This window comes from Lacerta agilis, chromosome 8, assembly GCF_009819535.1.
Source record: "Lacerta agilis isolate rLacAgi1 chromosome 8, rLacAgi1.pri, whole genome shotgun sequence".
Lineage (NCBI taxonomy): Eukaryota > Metazoa > Chordata > Lepidosauria > Squamata > Lacertidae > Lacerta > Lacerta agilis.
The window spans coordinates 46,270,940-46,293,945 of NC_046319.1; positions in this window are offsets into that span (position 1 = coordinate 46,270,940).

Below are 23,006 nucleotides of genomic sequence, written 5' to 3' on the forward strand. Positions count from 1 at the left end.
AGGTTCATTTTGGCAGCCTCCATAGTAAAGATTTTTGGGGGAGGGTAGGATGCACACTTTCCCAAATGAGACATGAACCGAAACACAGCTGCCCTCTGACATTATCATTTCTTCGAATCTTGCAGTGCAATTCTTCAGCCAAGCAATGTGAAAAAAAGGGGAAAGTGTGCATGAAATGCATATATTAGTGAAAATGGCAAACAAAATGCATTATATAACGTGAAACTGCTTTGCAAAGATATGCATATTAGGCAAAATTTCATAGGAACATATGCACAGCAGGTGAAATTTGCACTAAAAATGCTGATGGAATTACATGAGGACTTTCTTAAACAAACAAAAAGATCACAAACTGATGTGGGAACTAAGAACTGAACATCTGAGAGAAAACATGAGAAACTGAGAACAACCAAAACTGACCGATTCACCCACCCTGGTTGCTTCTAATCCAACGTGATTTTCAGTGCAACACAAGTGAGTGGAGGGGGAGATATCTGTGGCAGCCTAGCATTGGGCAGCTTTGCTCATCCCTATGACCAATAAATGTGTTTCAGGATGGCTGCTTCGAAGCCAGTAGCTGCCCTTGTGTTGGGGCGAATCCACGCTCCCAGCACCTGCGTCACTGCAGCTTACCTAGCTGGCACCAGAACAGAGCAGAGGGGCCGCAAGCCTGGGCCTGTGCAGGGACACTGATCAAGCCAATCAGGTGCTCTCGCTGACTCCCCTGCACAGCCCCGGCACGGCCACCACTCTGCCTCACCCTGGTTGACTGCAGCAACACCAAAGTTGGGAGGTGGGATCAGAGGCGGAGCTAGATGCTCCAGCACCTGGAGTGGCGCACATGCTGTGCACCCGGGGGCAGGGCTAGCCGCCCACAGGTGTAGAGTGAGCATCCCAGGGGGTGCCACCCACAGCAAGCATCCCAGGGGGCAGGGCAGCAATGTCAACCCCCTCAGAGATGACACCCAGGGCGAACCGCCCCCACCGCACCTCCCTTCCTGCGCTACTGGGGGCGGGGTCTGTTTGTTGCAGCGGCTTAGCAGGACAATCTTAACCATGTCTTCTCAAAAAGAAGTCTTATTACTCCCAGGTAAGTTACCGGGGGGGTGCACAGTTGGGGCTCGGATTGTGCTGTTGGGAAGCTGATAATTGCAGTTTGAAAAATGGCAATGGGAGAATTAGACATGCCAGACCTGTGCATTTATTATACACTTATTTATGAAGCACTATTAACAAAGGAGGGCAATGACAGGGGCAGCATGTTCACCAATTATATAAAATGACATGCTTAAAACAAATTGCTCAAACCATATTAAACCACATTAAAACACATCCTTCTTTTTGGCCGAAACCACATCTTCTTCACCTTCATCTTTGGACAGGTAATGCTTTTGTGACGTCCTTGTAGGATTCTCCCTTTTGTGCCTGTTAGTTACTGAACTAAGGCGGATTCAAAAAAGAATTGTTACTGGACAATAGATCAAAACTACCAACTCAAGTACTTTACCAACCTAATTTTGTCTCTTTCAGATATACTGCGCTGCTTTTTTGTACTGGGATGATGGGAGTTGGGGTGTAGCAAAACTAGGAAGGCTACAGGAGACAGGTTCCCCCCCCCCCCCGCCAGCCTGACTCTCAGCCAGCATTCCTTAGGGAAAAACAATCCCATAGGAACCTCTTTGTTTCTACAGTTTATTCCATCTTTCAACAATGTTCTAAGGGATGAATATCAAAACGCCCAGTTTATAAATATAAAGAACACAAAAACCAAAACATTAATATAAATATAAATCCCTCAAATCCCATGGTGGAGATTAAAATACTTTAAAACTGGGAAATAAAATAAATGAAAAAGTCTGAATTGAACTGGAGGAAAGGTCTAAAATTGTACTTATGAGGGATAGCCAATGTAACTAAAAATCTCACTGTGATGTTTATTGGCATTCTTTATTTTTCTTGTTTAGCTTTAAGCCTTGCAAGCTGAAAACTGAGTACTCTTGTCAATGCCATGGCTTTTGTAATTAGTTGTGACAATCCGAATGTTCTTTTCTCACAAGTGAATTTCCTAGCAAGCATCAGTCAGGAGTATTAGAGTCTGGAGTATTAGGAGCATGTTCCCAAGAAGGTGAGATTCTTGGTTTTCAGGGTGGTTTAACAATCAGTTCCTCTTTTCAGGGAATTCTGAGAATTGTTTTAAACAGAACTGATAAAAGTGGTATGAGAGTACTTTAAATGTATAGTGCAGATGGGCCCTTAGTCATGCACAGAGTAGCCCCACTGAAAGAATCCTGGGAACTGTGGTTTGTTAAGGGTGCTGGTAGGTTATTAGCAGACCCCTACTCCCCTCACAGCTACAATTCTCAGAGTAGTTTAACTGTCAATCCCTCTTCCCAGGGACTTCTGGGAATTTTAGCTCTGTGAGGGGAATTGGGGTTTCTTAATAACTCTCAGCAAGCTTAACAAACGACAACTCCCAGGATTCTTTGGGTGAAACCATGACTGCCAAAGAATTGATGCTTTTGAATTATGGTGCTGGAGGAGACTCTTGAGAGTCCCATGGACTGCAAGAAGATCAAACCTATCCATTCTCAAGGAAATCGGCCCTGAGTGCTCACTAGAAGGACAGATCCTGAAGTTGAGGCTCCAGTACTTTGACCACCTCATGAGAAGAGAATACTCCCTGGAAAAGACCCTGATGTTGGGAAAGATGGAGGGCACAAGGAGAAGGGGACGACAGAGGATGAGATGGTTGGACAGTGTTCTCGTAGCTACTAACATGAGTTTGGCCAAACTGTGAGAGGCAGTGAAGGATAGGCGTGCCTGGCGTGCTCTGGTCCATGGGGTCACGAAGAGTCGGACACGACTGAACGACTGAACAACAACAACACTCCCCTCACAGCTACAATTCTCAGAGTAGTTTAACTGTCAATCCCTCTTCCCAGGGACTTCTGGGAATTTTAGCTCTGTGGGGGGCATCAGGGTTTCTTAATAACTCTCAGCAAGCTTAACAAACGACAACTCCCAGTGTTATGTATTGAAGTTGTCACCCTCGGCCACTAGGGGTGTGTGTATATAGTTCATTCTGCTGCAGTTTTCACTCAGGTCCGCACATGCAAATGAGGGATTGAAAAGTTACATTCAGAGATTGGTTAACTACGGAAAGTTGTTACTGTTGCTTTTGTAGCTGAGTTCTATATAAGCAGGCTGCTGAGCCCTTCAACTCACTTCTGTTCCAGCCTGAGAATATACAAGAGCTGCTTGGAAATCACTGTGTCGTCTGCTGTGTCCACCCACCACTTAACACCCAGTTTTCTTTGGGGAAAACCATGACTGTATAAAGTGGTAGGACCCTGCTTTAAATGTATAGAGCAGATGGGGTGAAAGTCTGGATTCCTCTCATTTCATACTATAACTTCCTTCTCTATAATGATGTGTGTATAGATTGCATTGGAAGATGACCAGATGGGTGATATCATCAGTCTTCTACACTTGAGGGGGTGGGGAGAGAAAAAGATACAAGCAGGAACAAGAGATGAAGGAAGGGATAGTTAAGAGAGAGACAGCAGATGCTGCCAAGCTGTCTGGCCTTTCAATTCAGCTAGACTCTTATGTCATTTTGGGGGTGGGGGGAGGTCCTTGCCAAAGTTAAATAAGTGATTTGTTATCCTAAAGTTCCAGGTGGTGAAGTACCTTAAGAATAAAACTGCTGTTATTCTGATGTAAACATCCCCTCCATGAAAAGGGCTGGTTCCTCACATACCCCCTCCCATATGTAGAAGCAAGCAGTAATCTGGCTAGATTGCTGCCCCATGTGCAATATATCACTGCAGTCTCTAGACCAGCTCCAGCTGCCAGGCTGGCTTTTGGATTTTCCTGTGCAGAAAGTATCTTCCTGCCATCTGGGTGCGATGCTAGAGTGACAAGATCTACCTGAACTCTGGTGGATTCAAGGCCAGCATTTGGCCGCCTGAGGCATACCACAAAATGGTGCTCCCCCTGACAGCTGAGGTGAGCACAGGGAGTAAAAATCAGCATCGGGATGAGAGGAAGAGGAGTGGGAGTGGGCAGAGGCAACAACAGATGGATTGCCACCCCTCCCAGGGCATCCAGATTCACTGCCTGAGGCGGCTACTTCATCCTGTTTCATGGGTAGGCAGGCCCTGGGTGGGTGTGATCTTGCTCTTTGGTTCTGCCTCCTGGTCCTAACTCAGGAAGCTGGGTTATACTGGGTCAGAATGTTGGTCCACCTAGCTCACTAGAGCCAGTGTGGTGTAGTGGTTAAGAGCGGTAGACTCATAATCTGGGGAACCGGGTTCGTGTCTCCACTCCTCCACATGCAGCTGCTGGGTGACCTTGGGCTAGTCACACTTCTCTGAAGTCTCTCAGCCCCATTCACCTCACAGAGTGTTTATTGTAGGGGAGGAAGGGAAGGGAGAATGTTAGCCGCTTTGTCCTTCGGGTAGTGAAAAGCGGGATATCAAATCCAAACTCTTCTTCTTCTACATTGATCAGCAGCATCTGGGAGATTTCAGACCATGATCTCTCTCAGCCCCACCTGGAGATGCTGGGGGCTGAGCCATAGACTTGTTGCATGGAAAGCAGATGCTCTACCACTAAGCTATTGCTTTGCCTTCCGACTTTGACTGATATTCGGGCTGACTCACTTCAGACTTCTGCTCTTGTCCTTAATCAAGTGTCTTTCCCCTTAAAATATAATTAGGGGTATAATAATTGGGAAGGACCATAGCTCTGTTCAACAAGGGCAGCACTCTGACTAAGGAGGTAAAGGAAGAAGGCAGGTAGGTGGCAGCTGGTTGAAGTCAGACTGAGAGGTGGTGGGGCAGTGGCCCAATCTCCCTAATGGACTCGTGTCCCTTGACTTTGGGGGAAATCTGTCCATAATACCACCACTGCTATTTCCAGTCCAAACACTGAAATGGGAGACTGCAGCAGTACCCTGGGATTATTATTTTTATTTGGGAACTACCACAATAGTCACAGCATTTGCCCTTAGCCTGGCATTGCAATTTCCAACTCTGTCATGCAGTTTCTACAAATTTCGTCATTATAGCATCAGATTGAGCTGCAAGCAATTCTTGAGAAGCTGTACCTCTTTTCCTGAGAAATCCCCTTTCCTCTGACTTACAGTAACAATAATAATAACAAAAAATTTAAAAGCCCACATTCCAAAAAGGAACAAGTTAAAAAATATATGCCAAGGAATTAGCTGAAATCTTTTACTATTTTATTTTGGGAAGTGCATCAGCTATGTTTCTCTTTCAGGGCAGTTTACAGAGCAATAAAAGCCGATGTTTTTAAAATCATAGAATTGGAAGGAACCTAAATGGTCATCTAATCCAAGCCCCTGCAATGCAGGAATGATAACTAGAGAATTCCTGACAGATGGCCATCCAACCACTACTTAAAAACCTCCAATGAATGAATATTCACCAGCTTTCAAGGTAGTCCATTCCACTGTCAAACAGCTCTTACTGTCAAAAAGTTTGTTCTAATGCTTAATTGGAATCTCTTTTAATTTGAATCAGATGGGGTAGGGAGGGAAACAGAATTTGTATTCATTACCCTTTCTTCAGTTTGCATTATGTCTTCTCAGTTGCATGCCTGCAGACAAGGATTGTTAGTATGTGTATTGGCTCACAGTACAATCCTAACTATAGATTGTATGCCATTTTAGCCCTACTCAGAGTAGATACAATGGAGATGACGGACATAAATGAGATACATTAATTTCAGTGGGGATACAAACCCATGTCTACTCAAAATGTATCCTAATTAATGTAATGGGGTTTATTCCCAGATCAGTGGGTGTAGGATTGCAGTTTTAGTTATGCTCAGGGTAAACCCACTGGGGGATATCCAATGTAAGTCATACTCAGAGTTACACCCATTGTCTATTCTATTAATTTCATTGGTTATACCCTGGGTATGAGTAGCATTTGATATCACCCACTGAAATCAGTAGCCATCCCATTCATTTCATTGTGTCTGTTCTTAGCATGACTAAGTGTGGATTCAACCCAGTGATTCTGTCACCAGCTCTTTTCAGCTAAAGAGTGGAGTAAGAATACTTCAATTAAATAAACATAGCCTTGGATAAAGGGGAAGGTGAAGGATATGGCAGAGTAGTCACGTGAATAACAGAGACATGGAGAGAAGCTACGGTCACTGTGAGGTGCAGGAGATAACAGTGTAACAGTGATGTGCAGAGCTGTTCACCTGGGGAAATGGCCAGAGGGGTGCAAAGAGTTCATTTGCATTTCATTATTTTACTTCTTCTCATCATTCAGCTCCTCATTCACTTTGCCATTCATTTGTTTAAACCACATTTGTTTTGTTGTTTGTTCATTAATGTTACATCCATGACTTTACTAAGAGGCATGAATCTGCCAGTGGCAGTTTCTCTTATTCCAATCTTAAATTCAATTCAACACTTTCCACACAATTTGCATTTAAAAAGGCTTCTCATGAACATTTCACAGCATTTTAGTGTACATTTGTCCTAATATTTTTGTATGCAGTTTAATAATTTTATTCAGATATGCCTAATATACAAATTTTAAGTGATTTCCCCTAATAGAATACATTTTAAAGTAGTGTTCATTAGTATAATGTGTAATAGAATCATATAACAGTAGAGCTGGAAGGTACCCAAAGGGTCATCTAGTCCAACCCCCTGCAATACAGGAATTATAGCTAAAGTATCCCTGACAAATGGTCATCCAACCTCTTTCTAAAAATCCGATATTCACAGCAAAGGAACAGAACAACAATAACAAAAAGGTTAGCCAACCTTAATAAATAACAGGCAAAAAGAGAGACATTCTTAAGCAGGTGCAGTTTCAACAAAACATATATACACACACAAAACATTTTGCCAACCTTGATAGAAGAAAAAGTGTCATTGCGTTAAAGCATAACTTCTTTGGGAATTTTAACTTCCAACAGCTTTGTTTGATTATTTTATGGTTGTATTGGCTGATTCAATTTATACTTTATTTTAGTTTAATGATTACTGTATATTAATAAATAATAGAAATAAAGTCTTGTTTACTTCAAGGGAAATAACCTCTGAGCAAAACATAACAAGGACAACCAATTGTGTTTTATTCTGTAAAGGCACTACACTTTGGGAGGGAATGAAATAATGCGCACATAGGGGAAAGCGATTAACCTAACATATCTTAGCATCTTCCCTTGTCCAACATCAGTCCAGCTGCAACTAGCCTCTGCTGCTTAGGGAGCCCAAGCCACAGGAGGAAGTCATCAGCATTTCTTTCTCTTACCACTTAGCAATTTAGGAGTGCTGCCTACTGAGTGCAGAAGGCTGTGAACTGCCTCCATAGTTTCCTGTCTAACTCTATTTAGCAATGTCCAATTTACTCCCCCCCCCCCAATCTTAATAAAAGCTGAGATTCTAGGAGCCCTACTGGCTTGAAGTCTTGTACATGTGTACCTGCAGTCCCACCCTGTTGGTGGTCTTGGGTGGGGCCAGCTAACACAGAACCTCCTGTCTACCCTCACAGGTTTATTTATCATGTGTTGGACTTGTCCAAACACACCTACAGAGAAAGATCTATGAACATTTGATTGTATACCCTTAATCATAGCAAATGATCAACTGAAGAACTGAGGTCAAGGTGGTTCTACTGCCAAGTTTCTGGTTCCTCCTTTGTGTACATCCTCCTTGTGTTTCTGCCCTCTGAACAATTCTGAAGTGTTGTGTGTTTGGAGAAGAAGATGGATAGAAAAGGCATCCCAACAAAAAATTTCTCAGAATTGCCCACAGAAATACTTCGATGCATCTCGCATCTTGATTATATTGTCATCCTACTGGAATAATTTATCTCTCTCTTTCAGTTCTTGAGCTTGCCTCATAACACAGGCATATTTCAATGTCAAGTTTCTTGGGACAGTCGTGTGTGTGTGTGTGTGTGTGTGTGTGTGTGTGTGTGTGTGTGTTTAAATATGTGAAAAACTACCCAGAGAGAAAGGAAAGTCTACATGCCAATCAGACCTAATGCACCTATATAAGAGCAATATTTGCATAAGATGAAGACAAACAGTCTTATATTTGAAGAATTGGATCTGGCAATCTCAAGCCACACAGGCAAAGTTAGGAAATCTGCTTGATGCTCAAATAACACTTTACTCCAGAAAAGAAAAATTGAAAAGTGGACACAGTATCATTCATAAATCATCAGGGACCAGGACTCAGATGCCTCTTCAGAGAGCCAGTGTGTTGTAGTGGTTAAGAGCAGTAGGCTCGTTATCTGGGGAACCGGGTTCGTGTCTACGCTCCTCCACATGCAGCTGCTGGGTGACCTTGGGCTAGCCACACTTCTCTGAAGTCTCTCAGCCCCACTCACCTCACAGAGTGTTTGATGTGGGGGAGGAAGGGAAAGGAGAATGTTAGCCGCTTTGAGACTCCTTCGGGTAGTGAAAAGCGGGGTATCAAATCCAAACTCCTCCTCCTCATCAGGTGAGGGAGGCAAGGACTCTGAACCTGAAAGGGAAGGGCATGACAGTAGCAGAAACATGAACCAAGGATGTGGCGCTGCCATCTTCTGATTCAGAAAACTCCACTTCACTCCAGAAGACTTAGGAAGCTCTGAGGTCCCCCCACCCCGAGCCATGGCAGTAGGAGATTACTGGAGAAGGCTCAGTCCCTTTAAGCAACATCTTGCAACACACATACTGCTAGCAATTGGGCTGTGGCTGCTGCTGCTGCTGCTGCTGCTACTACTGCTGCTGTATGAGGGCTCAGTTTCAGCTCAGTCTTTCCCAGAGTAACTTCAGAGTCCTGGCCCGAGTTTGGTCCTTGCTGCACTGCAGAGCAGGACTGAAACCATGGCTGAAATAATTCTGCATGTTGTTGTTGTTGTTCAGTCGTTCAGTCGTGTCCGACTCTTCGTGACCCCATGGACCAGGGCACGCCAGGCACGCCTATCCCTCACTGCCTCTCGCAGTTTGGCCAAACTCATGTTAGTAGCTTCGAGAACACTGTCCAACCATCTCATCCTCTGTCGTCCCCTTCTCCTTGTGCCCTCCATCTTTCCCAACATCAGGGTCTTTTCTAGGGAGTCTTCTCTTCTCATGAGATGGCCAAAGTACTGGAGCCTCAACTTCAGGATCTGTCCTTCTAGAGAGCACTCAGGGCTGATTTCTTTGAGAATGGATAGGTTTGATCTTCTTGCAGTCCATGGGACTCTCAAGAGTCTCCTCCAGCACCATAATTCAAAAGCATCAATTCTACGGCGATCAGCCTTCTTTATGGTCCAGCTCTCACTTCCGTACATTACTACTGGGAAAACCATAGCTTTAACTATGCGGACCTTTGTCGGCAAGGTGATGTCTTTGCTTTTTAAGATGCTGTCTAGGTTTGTCATTGCTTTTCTCCCAAGAAGCAGGCGTCTTCTAATTTCGTGACTGCTGTCACCATCTGCATATCCAAGTACATTAATACAATACACATTTCATTAATACAATACACATTTCTTTATTTTACCTGCTTGTTTTATTTCATAAAGTAATAAGGAAGGAGGAAGCCCATGGCTAATTCAGTTCTGCCTGCAGATGCAGTACCCTTGAGAGAACTGCCTTTGCTCAAGGGGTCCAAAGCCTTGTGTTCTGGCGTGCTGCAATGCTGTACCTGTTAACCCCTCTAGTGTCATTTGGGAGAAGATTTCTGACAGTGGGAGATAGCTGAGAGGTCTCCAGGGGAAAGGGTGAAACTGCTGTGGGCAGAGGGTAATTCAGACAGAAATGATTCACAGTTTTCCCTTGATTTCCCTCCCGTCCCCTGAGAACTCAATTGTTTCCATGTTAATCTGAGGCAAATAGAGAGAACTCGCCTGCTTCTATTCAGCAAATATCTACTCCATTAGGTTTCCAACTGCCATCCAAATGCTTTTTGTTTACCCAAGCTTCTGGCAGTATTTAATGTGGACATTTTCATGGACGACCTGTTTTACTGCTGTGATTTGGTTTTTATATGTGGCAATAAGATTTTCTGATTATTTTATTTTATAGCTTTCGTTAGTCAATGTGCTATCGTGAGGACAAACCAGTCAATATATATGAACTAAATATTTATTTCAAAACCAATGACCCGTCTAGTCCAGCATCCTTCTCACACAGTGGCCAAACAGTTGCCTGTGGGAAACCAGCAAGCAGGATTAGAGCACAAGAGCACTCTCCCCTCCTGTAGTTTCCAGCAACTCATATTCAGAAGCATTGCTGCCTCAGGCCTCCTCCCACTTTTGCCTCTGACCCTGCCCACTCACAGGTATGTGACCCCCAGAAGTTTCCCATGAGAGAATGTGGCCCTCAAGCAGAAAGAAGTTCCCCACACTTGTTCTACACATTTTACAAGACCTGCATGTACAAATATTAGCTCCAAAAGCAGGGCCGGCTCTACTGTTAAGCTGAGTGAAGCAATTGTCTCAGGCAGCAAATGCCGGGGTGGGACAGAGACAAGGTGCTAGTGGACTATGTCACACTGCTCGTCCTCCACCCACTAAGCTCTGCTGCTGCTCTGTCACATGGGGGAGGATGCTGCCACACTTACAACATTGAAATAAGAATGAACTCTCAGTCCCACCAGCTTCTGAACACTGGATGGGTGGGGATAACATCTTGTTAGTTGTCTCGGGCAGCAAAATGTCTTAGGTTAAGCCCTGTCCAGAAGGGCAATTTGGCTCCCATAAATGGCATAGGTTGTTGTTGTTGTTGTTGTTGTTGTTGTTGTTCAGTCGTTCAGTCGTGTCCGACTCTTCGTGACCCCATGGACCAGAGCACGCCAGGCATGCCTATCCTTCACTGCCTCTCGCAGTTTGGCCAAACTCATGTTAGTAGCTTCGAGAACACTGTCCAACCATCTCATCCTCTGTCGTCCCCTTCTCCTTGTGCCCTCCATCTTTCCCAACATCAGGGTCTTTTCCAGGGAGTCTTCTCTTCTCATGAGGTGGCCAAAGTACTGGAGCCTCAACTTCAGGATCTGTCCTTCTAGTGAGCACTCAGGGCCGATTTCCTTGAGAATGGATAGGTTTGATCTTCTTGCAGTCCATGGGACTCTCAAGAGTCTCCTCCAGCACCATAATTCAAAAGCATCAATTCTTCAGCGATCAGCCTTCTTGATGGTCCAGCTCTCACTTCCGTACATTACTACTGGGAAAACCATAGCTTTAACTATACGGACCTTTGTCGGCAATGTGATGTCTTTGCTTTTTAAGATGCTGTCTAGGTTTGTCATTGCTTTTCTCCCAAAAAGCAGGCATCTTCTAATTTCGTGACTGCTGTCACCATCTGCAGTGATCATGGAACCCAAGAAAGTAAAATCTCTCACTGCCTCCATTTCTTCCCCTTCTATTTGCCAGGAGGTGATGGGACCAGTGGCCATGATCTTAGTTTTTTTGATGTTGAGCTTCAGACCATATTTTGCGCTTTCCTCTTTCACCCTCATTAAAAGGTTCTTCAATTCCTCCTCACTTTCTGCCATCAAGGTTGTATCATCAGCATATCTGAGGTTGTTGATATTTTTTCCGGCAATCTTAATTCCAGTTTGGGATTCATCCAGCCCACCCTTTCTCATGATGAATTCTGCATATAAGTTAAATAAGCAGGGAGACAATATACAGCCTTCTCGTACTCCTTTCCCAATTTTGAACCAATCAGTTATTCCATATCCAGTTCTAACTGTAGCTTCTTGTCCCACATAGAGATTTCTCAAGAGACGGATGAGGTGATCAGGCACTCCCATTTCTTTAAGAACTTGCCATAGTTTGCTGTGGTCGACACAGTCAAAAGCTTTTGCGTAGTCAATGAAGCAGAAGTAGATGTTTTTCTGGAACTCTCTAGCTTTCTCCATAATCCAGCGCCTGTTTGCAATTTGGTCTCTGGTTCCTCTGCCCCTTCGAAATCCAGCTTGCACTTCTGGGAGTTCTCAGCCCACATACTGCTTAAGCCTGCCTTGTAGAATTTTAAGCATAACCTTGCTAGCATGTGAAATGAGTGCAATTGTGCGGTAGTTAGGGCATTCTTTGGCACTGCCCTTCTTTGGGATTGGGATTGGGATTGGGATGTAGACTGATCTTCTCCAATCCTCTGGCCACTGCTGAGTTTTCCAAACTTGTTGGCATATTGAGTGTAGCACCTTGACAGCATCCTCTTTTAGGATTTTAAATAGTTCAGCTGGAATATCATCACTTCCACTGGCCTTGTTGTTAGCAAGGCTTTCTAAGGCCCATTTGACTTCACTCTCCAGGATGTCTGGCTCAAGGTCAGCAACCACACTACCTGGGGTGTATGAGACCTTCATATCTTTCTGGTATAGTTCCTCTGTGTATTCTTGCCACCTCTTCTTGATGTCTTCTGCTTCTGTTAGGTCCTTTCCACTTTTGTCCTTAATTGTGGTAATCTTTGTACGAAATGTTCCTTTCATATCTCCAATTTTCTTGCCTTCTTTCCCCCGCTATTTGTAAGGCCTCATTCAACAGCCACTTTGCTTTCTTGAATTTCTTTTTCTTTGGGATGGTTTTCGTTGCTGCCTCCTGTATAATGTTACGAGCCTCCATCCACAGTTCTTCAGGCACTCTATCCACCAAATCTAAGTCCTTAAACCTGTTCTTCACTTCAACTGTGTATTCATAAGGAATTTGATTTGGATTGTATCTTACTGGCCCAGCGGTTTTTCCTACTTTCTTCAGTTTAAGCTGGAATTTTGCTATAAGAAGCTGATGATCAGAGCCACAGTCAGCTCCAGGTCTTGTTTTTGCTGAGTGTATAGAGCTTCTCCATCTTTGGCTGCAGAGAATATAATCAATCTGATTTCGATGTTGCCCGTCTGGTGATGTCCATGTGTAGAGTCGTCTCTTGTGTTGTTGGAAAAGAGTGTTTGTGATGACCAGCTTGTTCTCCTGACAGAACTCTATTAGCCTTTGCCCTGCTTCATTTTGAACTCCAAGGCCAAACTTGCCAGTTGTTCCTTTTATCTCTTGACTCCCTACTTTAGCATTCCAATCCCCTATAATGAGAAGAACATCCTTCTTTGGTGTCATTTCTATAAGGTGTTGTAAGTCTTCATAGAATTGGTCAATTTCAGTTTCTTCAGCACTGGTAGTTGGTGCATAAACTTGGATTACTGTGATGTTAAAAGGTCTGCCTTGGATTCGTATCGAGATCATTCTATCATTTTTGAAATTGCATCCCAGTACAGCTTTCGCCACTTTTTTGTTGACTATGAGGGCCACTCCATTCTTTTATGGGATTCCTGCCCACAGTAGTAGATATGATAGTCATCCGAACTGAATTTGCCCATTCCCGTCCATTTTAGTTCACTGATGCCTAGGATGTCAATGGCATAGGTAGAAAGGGCTAACTCTAGCCCCTTGCCTCAGCACCAGGACTCCAATCCCAATCAGATTCCCTTAAAAAAAAAACTACATCTAGCCCATAAAACACCAACAACAACTACTACAACTGTAGGACTCCTGCTGCCTTATCAGCTTGTGTTCTCAAGTCAAAAGAAAACTGCTTATGCAAAACAAATGCACAGGCTACATAAGGGAGTAAATTCTCATGAGAATTCTTTCTCATTCTGTATGGGAGAGTGAATTCTCAGTGCCGTTGAGGGAAAACAACTTTCCAATCCCCGAGAAAGAAAATAAAAAATAGGTACAGAGTAGTGGCATCCCTGGGAATGAGAGAAACTTTGAATGTACTCTGTATTTTCTTCCCCCTTTAGCAGGCCTGGTGTAAATGCCTGGGTGAATGCAAGGCCTCTGAGGGCCCACTCCAGCTGACACTGACTTATTATTATTACTACTAGTAGTAGTAGTATCATCATCATCATCATCACCATTTCTATGTTGCTTTATATTTTTATCAAACAAAATTTCAAAGCAGTTTGAAACACTTAGTGCTTTTTAGACCTTTTCTGGCCAGGGGGCCACATTCCCTCCCGGGGAAATCTTGAGACTATATGTTATGTATTGAAGTTCTCACCCTAGGCCACTAGGGGTGTGTGTGTATATAGTTCATTTTTGCTGCAGTTTTCACTCAGGTCCGCATATGCAAAAGAAGGATTGTAAAGGACGTTCAGGGATTGGTTAACTGCGGAAAGTTGTTACTGTTGCTTTGTAGCTGAGTTCTATATAAGCAGGCTGCTGAGGCCTTCAGCTCAGTCCTGTTCCAGCCTGAGAATAAACAAGAGCTGTTTGGAAATCACTGTGTCGTCTGCTGTGTCCACCCACGACTTAACACTATATGCCACTTGTGGACAGCACTACAGGTTGGGTGTGCAAGGGTTAGGCTAGTGGCCAACACAGAGTCCTCCAGGACACACGCACACACTTTCACTACTCCATTCTCCACCTCCCCACCTCGAGGGACTGACCATCCTGTTTTATGTGGGATTGGGATTTACTTCTAGGCAGTGCTTTTTTCTGGGGGTACACATAACCCTAAACATTTTGTGAATCTAAGTCTGGCCTCATTGATGGGCAGTATTTCAATAGGAGTAGGAAAATGAGAGTACCCCTAAACATTTTTTTAAGAAAAAAAATCACGGCTTCTATGAATATTCAAGGTAGTCTCAGAAGGCTCACCCAAAGCAGCTGACAATTCATATCAATAAACTATAAAAGAAACAATAAAAATAACAATATGAAACCTAAAAACAAAGGCTAAACATAATTGCATGTCTGCTTTCAAAAAGGATCAGATATGAACTAACATAAAATGCTGAAGTAAAATGTAATGGGATGCCAAATGCAGGTATCAAATTGACAATGAATATTTTATTTATTTCTGTTTTGAAATGTATAGACCACTGACTTTATCAAACGGATCCCAGGGTGATGCACAGTAATAAAAATGCAACATACGATCTTTAAAATAATTAAATTTGAATTTTGAATATTTAGGCAACATCTGGTCAACATTCAACATGTTTTATTTATAAGATTTGTATCATTGATTTTAATTATTGTAAGCTGTCATCAGTGCTATTTGAGCTCTACGGGTGTTAGTTTATGGGAATAAGGAGTGGCATAATCAAAGTCAAAATGTCCCATTCACACACACACACACACACACACACACACACACACACCACACACCACACACCCCAACCCCACCCCCAAAAAACACTGGCAAACACTTTCCTACCAACTTGTGTTCATCCATCATTATCATATAAGAGTAGCTAATTATTATTCTTCAAAAGCAATGGAATTGCTGACTAAAGCATTTGGCTGGCTGCTCAGACGTTCCTAGAGGAGAACATAGGATATTAAATCAGATGCAACCTGAAATGCAGCTCCATATGTAAATTGGACAAAGATGGGTTACTCCACAAATTTCCATAGTGTGCAGCTTTGAGAGAGGAAGCCTCTCTTACGAAGTGGAAACAAATCATTCTTTTTTGGCAGACTGCTTCTACATGGGCTGTCAGTAATAATTCTCTGGTTGGAGTTTGGATGAAACTGGCTTCACATTCAGGCTTAGTATTAATGCTGAATACAAAAAGACTGGGATACAGGCATTTGTATTCAGTGGTGCTTGTGCCTTTGCCTTTGCAGAAAAGCACTTCTGTTGGCACAAATCCTAGGCGGAAGACCTGTCCCTGAGACCCTGGAGTAGGCCTGGCTTCAGCATCTGACATAGTGAGGTATTCAGTGTGAATTTCTCTTGGTGGCTTCACGTGATGGCAGTGGGACTGACTTGGGATCCAATAGATGCCACACTGATGATGGCAAGTGTTTTCCAATGTATTTATTATCATAGAATCATAGAATCATAGAGTTGGAAGAGACCACAAGGGCCATCCAGTCCAACCCCCTGCCAAGCAGGAAACACCATCAAAGCATTCCTGACAGATGGCTGTCAAGCCTCCGCTTAAAGACCTCCAAAGAAGGAGACTCCACCACACTCCTTGGCAGCAAATTCCACTGTCGGACAGCTCTTACTGTCAGGAAGTTCTTCCTAATGTTTAGGTGGAATCTTCTTTCTTGTAGTTTGAATCCATTGCCCCGTGTCCACTTCTCTGGAGCAGCAGAAAACAACCTTTCACCCTCCTCTATATGACATCCTTTGATATATTTGAACATGGCTATCATATCACCCCTTAACCTTCTCTTCTCCAGGCTAAACATACCCAGCTCCCTGGGCAAAAGATGTGGGTCATAATATTATGATGGATGACTGGGAGAGATTGTGGCAGAAAGGTATCAATTTTACTGCATGTAATAGCTTAAGAGAAAATGTCATGAAAATGATATACAGGTGGTATCTGACACCAGTTAAGTTAGCTAGAATGAATTCTAAAATGTCGGATGTGTGTTGGAAATGTAAAGCGTCGAAAGGTACCTTTTATCATATGTGGTGGTCGTGTTCAGGGGTAAAGGCCTTCTGGGACAAGATATATAACGAGCTTAAGAAGGTAATGAAAATTACCTTTTGTAAGAAACCAGAGGCTTTTCTTTTGAGCATGACCAACGAAGAGATACCCAGTCAGGATAGAGTATTTTTTATGTATGCCACGACAGCGGCTAGAATTCTATTGGCAAGAACTTGGAAGGGTGAAGAGATACCGACAATTGAAGAATGGCAGATGAAGTTGATGGAGTACATGGAACTCGCAGACCTGACCGCCAGAATCCGAGACCAGAGGGAGGAGAAGGTGTCGCAAGATTGGAAGAAATTTAAGGACTATTTAGTTAAGCATGTTAAATTGAATGTTTGAATATTTGTGCAGAAATATATAAAAGAATCGGCTTTAGAAATTCAAGGTTAGTTACAATGGTGGTAGAAGAAATTTTGATGTGATAGATTTATTTGTATAAGAAGGTGTTATGATATAGAATATAAGTTAAGGAATATATTGGTTTAGACAAATTTAAAGAACATTAGGATACTGAGTATGGGTTAATGGGAAAAGAAATGAAGCTACCTAAAGAGTATATATGTTTTTGAAGACAGAGGAGGGACCAGGGGAAGTCCCCTTTAAGAAGTTAAAAAAGTAGAGAAACAAAGATAAAGAGCTGGTAAGGTTTGTATAAGTTTTCTTTTTTGTATGGTATTGTTGTGTTTTATATTGTTGATTGTGTATTATGTTTTTACTGTGTTTATGTATGTTTAATGTTGTTTTTGTTTTGTTTTATGGAAAAATAATAAAATCTTTAAAAAAAAAAAAAAAACATACCCAGCTCCCTAAGCCGTTCCTCATAAGGCATTGTTTCCAGGCCTTGGACCATTTTGGTTGCCCTCCTCTGGACACATTCCAGCTTGTCAGTATCCTTCTTGAACTGTGGTGCCCAGAACTGGACACAGTATTCCAGGTGAGGTCTGACCAGAGCGGAATACAGTGGTACTATTACTTCCCTTGATCTAGATGCTATACTCCTATTGATGCAGCCCAGAATTGCATTGGCTTTTTTAGCTGCTGCATCACACTGTTGACTCAATTTAAAAAATGGTGTAGTGTGAGAAAATGTTTATTCTGAAAGTGTGGTCTAGGATCAGGGAGAAACCCATTTTCAAATCCAACCCCCTATGAGGGTCACCTTGGGACCAAACTCACAAGGTTGGTATGAAGATAAAATGGGGGGGGGCATGTATCCTCTCTGAATTCCATGGAGAAAGTCTGGGATGATCACAAGAAGAGCCTGCTGGCCCAAATAGTCCAGCATCTTGTTCTCACAGAGGTCCATAGGAAGCCAGAAAGCATGGCCTGAGCACTACATCCAATGGTTCTTAAGCTAAGTTCAGCAGTCCCTGGAACAAGCAGCTTCTAGCACCACAATGTTGTGAGTTTTTATGGGAAACATATGCCTAGAATCAACTTACTGCATGAGACCAAGGGGTCTCTGAATGTTTCTTGAAACACCCACCCACCCCAAGTGACCAACTTTAAAACACTATTTCAGAAGCATTTTGATATGAACATTGTAATAAAATAAAATAAAATCCTACAGGTTGCCCCCAATAGTTTTGGCACGCCAAACTAGCTCTTTAGATAGCAAGCTGAGGACTAAACTACTGGTACATATTTATTCATTTATAGATCACCAGTATAAAAGTGGTTTATCTTATTTTTAAAAAATTAAACAATAAAGGTAAAAGTCATAAATCTGAAGGGCCTATGAAGGTCACATCTATTATTCCCTAAAGTCCCGCCTGAATAAAAGTCTTTCTAACACATGGCAAAAACAGCTAGCTGTTGGTGCAGGCTGCATATCAAAGGGGGTATTTCCCATCAACTGGATGCCTCCAGTGGCCGAGCGCCCCCTCCCCTGTGGATCATGGCCACTGTCTCTAACTTCCTTTAAAAACATAGACTAACAAAAGAGAGTTATACAGTTAGCATCTCAACAAGAGTGGATACCGGGCCAAAAAAGAAAAAGAAAAACTTGGCTGTACCAGTAGATAATCATATATGTGGATTTGGCCTGGTTGCCATGTCCCTTTGCTGACTGTGAGCCTTTTTGAGGATATCCATTATTGCTACAACCAGCAATGTATAGTGATTTATTAGACTTAAACATCAGAACAGAACGGCACTAGGTGGTTTCCAAGAGCTTAATTTAATCTTCTTTTTTGTTCTGCATTCTGCATTTACATCAGGAAACAGGCAGTGTCTTCCTCGGGAGCTGGATGTGAGGAAAGTATTGCAAGAAAACTGATTTTCTTGTCATTGTCGAATTACGATTTATTTAAAAGATTCCAAAAATATGCCAGGTGCTGTTCAAAAGTTAAATGCAGAAGAAAGTAGCTGCAGACTCACAATGTGAAAAAGCATGAGACTAGAGTGGAGAGGCCTTGAAGGGGTAAATGAAACTAAACAAAACAGACACTGTAAGCATATGATAGATTATTTAGAAGAGCTGGCTCAAAGAAGTCAAACTGTAAGCTCTATCCATGCTTCAGTCCCAAAATTGCCTGCCAGCAATTTCCCTCAATCTAATGCATTTTTGTACATCACTTTCATTAGCACATACCGGTAAGTATATGCATTTATGCACACATTATTCGTTGGATAATTGCATTGCAAAAACTGGAAAAGTGCAAATTTCGAAGAAAGACTGTTTCGGTTTTCATATTGTTTCAGAAAGTGTGAGTGAGTAACACATGACAAGGACTTGCTGAGAATCCTTTGTGTGCTTCCTTCCCACCTAGGAAAAAAGAATGAATATAAATACATATTTGGAGCATAAGGTAAGAAAATAAAGCTCATCAAAGAAGGCAGAAACTTTTCAAGGCAATTACAGAATGCCCCAATGCCAATGCGAAGAACTTTTCTTCACATATAATTGTGATATATTTTAAACCTGTACATTTTTGCTTTTTGAGAAAACCTCCTGAACTCAGAAGAATCCACTTCAGTTACTTACCAACTCAAGAAGACTGTCAGGTTTATCAAGAAATGTGATCAGTACAGTGGAGGGGCGATTCAGAATGAGAAGCAGAACGTGAATACAGTTGGGTAAGCAGCATCTCACTATGAAGAACACAGGGAAAGAAGCAGCTGCAGTTAATCTTTGATGGAAGAAACTGATCTCTGGAATTGCTCAAACATACTAATAATGTTGCTAATTACCAGCTTAGATATATAAAGGGATGTTTGCAATAATGCTCTCCCTCTCATTAGTCTAACTCAAGGCAGACCTTTTCAATCTCCTCACTGCCCTTTGAGCCATAATTTCTCTCCTTTATATAAAATGATCATATTTAAATGTGCATTAAATTCCAGACATTTAAACGGTGTGTGTTTGTTGTACTTTGACTTCACAATTCACTAAACAGGTTTCTTTACCTACCTGTATTTCATTAAATAACACTTGCCCTAGACTTCAATCTTGACATCCAAGAATTCCCCCCCACAACAAAATCAGCCATGAATTCTAGGATGCATTCCATATTGTATGTTAAATGCATTTTAAAAATAAAACTTTTAAATGTCCTGTGATTCTGCGATCAGTATGCTACAGTTTGAAGACAATAATAAATTATGGATTTCAGAGTGGAGATTTTCTTTATCAATCTGGTGCATCAATACAGGAACAGAATATTCTTTAAATCTTACATAACCAAGGGGGGGGGAGATAATAAATACAAGCTGCTTTTGCTGTAATGAACCTGTCATTACCTTTGCTTTTCATACTGTTACAGCAGTTACAAATTTGAATTTGTCACAGGCTGTGTTAACTATATAGATGCAATCCATCAAATGACATGTAAATCTCCCTTGAATAATGTGATATTCCATATTATGAGGGAGCTGTTTTTTTTACAACTCGGTTTCTCCGAAACAACACATTACTGGATATAAAGGGATTATGGATCACATCCTGATCATGCCATTTTGTCATTTGTAGGATTCCGTCCTATTGCAGTGTTGTTGTTGCTTGCATGCAACAACAAACAAACAACAACAAACCATGCCTTGGGATGGTTTTGTCTCTATTCTACCAAGCCAAGAAAGGAAAACAAACATAGATAGGGCATTCCTTCTGATATCTGGGGGATGCAAAACATAGTCACCCTTGTTTTGGGAAGGGAAACAATTAGTTCAGTTTAGCTGGCATTTTAATGAGACAATAACCATTACTTGCACTTCCCAAACTAATATGTGAATTGAAACCACAATTATCATTCAAAAGTCACACTTCCCTACAGATCTGGAACAAAAAAATAAAGTATTATATGCACCAAAATGTATATGTCTGTAGACATAACCCAAAACCAGGTTCAAGAGAACCTGTTTGCAAAAATGTGCATAGTAGTATTTATATATTGATAAATGTGCGTGGAAATGCCTATGAATTTCCAAGCAGATTAAAAAAAAAAAAACCTGAGATGGAAATGGGATTAACTAAGACTGGGAAAATTGGAAATTGAAAAGAACCAAACTTGATATATTTATCCATCACTACCCTTGTTATCATCCAGCGTTGGTGGAGAGGCGGCAGCAGAGCCAAATTATTCTAATTATTACTGGATCCTCTGCCATGCTGAGTTCTATGGCGGCAACACTGAGACAAATCGGGGAGAAGAATGCAGCTTAGAGTGCCTCCCTTGAAAGGTTTATAAGCAGAAACACAGAATGAGTGCAGAGTGAGGTTGGTGGGGCAGTGCCTCATTCTCCCTAGTGGATGAGTCTCCACAACGGCCATGGATGGGCAGAGGTGCTTGTGGGACCTGACCATAGTGCATCTTGACTTGGGGGGCGCAATTTGATTCCCTGCTTCAGGTAGCAGGAAGTATTGGGCCAGCCTTGGTCATAAACATGTGTAGAGTAGTGAGCAAAGACTGCTAAAGTAAACCAAGTTTTTTGGGGAGCGGGGGGTTGATGCCCTTGTTTTCTAAGGGCCTGTCTACCTTGCATCCACAGTTTGCAAATTCCTGGTTCTACAGCATCCCCTGTTAGTTACCATGGCAACTTCCACAGTGCCATCCTTAATCTCTCTTTGGTGCTAAGAACAGCTTCAGAATTATATCGACATGTTGTAGCTCAATCCTGAGACTCTGGGGAACTTGGAGTGAGGAGAGGGGAGCAATTTAATCATTATATCCAGGGCAGTTGTTGTTTTGAGGAGTGATAGGTACTATTGTTCCCTTGTCAACAGGGAAGTGTTCCAAGCGTAGTTCTCTTTTCAGGCAGAGATAAAAACATTTGTGTTGTTGTTGGGAACATAGCGGTTAAAGTGGAAACACTGAGAAGCGATTCTCCCCAAAGCAGTGGCCAAGAGCCCTGTGGGCTCCAGTGAGGAATATGCTGGGGGCAAAGTGTGACAGCCTCCCCCCTGCATCATAGTCCCAATCCAGATCAGAAGGTTCCCTCTATTGGTGCCTATTTGTCATTAGTAGGCTCATTGAAATTAGAGGTGTGAGCGTTTGTGGTGGGGGGGTGAGGTTTAGAGGGCAGGACTAGTTCTGGTGGGTTTAAGTTACAGGAGGTTAGTTTTTGTTTGAAAATTAGTAGAAATCTCTTAACAGCCCAAACAATTAAGTTAATGGACTATGCAGAAATGGCAAAATTAATGGCAAAGCTCAGAGACTATGACGAGAGGTTTAAAAAAGAATGGGATTCGTTTATTGTTTATGTGCAAAAATACTGTAAACTGGTTGACACATTGGCAGGGTTTTAAGTAAATGCTTGCAACTAGCAGAAAATTAGATAAAATTAAGGGAAATAATAATTGAAAAATGTTTAAGAATGGCTATGCAGAAGAACTTGGTTAATACAAGGAAACAGAAGAGGGTATGGAGGGAAGTCCAGAGATTTAAAGAATCTCAAAGAGAAGGTTTGTGAAAAGGTATTTGTATAAATTTAGATCTGGTAGAAATGTGAGTTAATTACTGTTTTTATTTGTGAAAATGTAACTGTGAAAAACTAATAAAAATTTATTTACAAAAAAAAAAAAAAAAAACCAGGGAGTCCACGGTTCTTGGGAACCACTAACTTGTTAGGGGTGGATGTGTTCTCCTTTGCTCTAGTTCTTCAAGCAGAGGCTGGACAGTCAACTGTTGGAACAGGTTTTTAGGAAGTAAACAGCAATTGTAGTTGACTATGCAACCTAGCAGTTCAAAAGCACGTTAAAGTGCAATAGGTACCGCTCCGACGGGAAGGTAAACAGCGTTTCCGTGCGTTATTCTGGTTTGCCAGAAGTGGCTTAGTCATGCTGGCCACATGACCCAGAAGCTGTACACCAGCTCCCTCGGCCTATAGAGTGAGATGAGCGCTGCAACCCCAGAGTTGTCCGTGACTGGACCTAATAGTCAGGGGTCCTTTTACCTTTACCTTATGCAACAGATTAATGTTCTGCATTTATAGTTTCAGTTTCAGTCTCTTTTTTAGTTTCTTATGATTCATTTACAAATAGTAGCAGCAGCATTCCAGATGGCCTCCACACTACATATTTTCCAGAAATAGACAATTGCAAAAACTACAAGAACTACCCTATAGTAAAGCCATCAGAGAAAGTTTT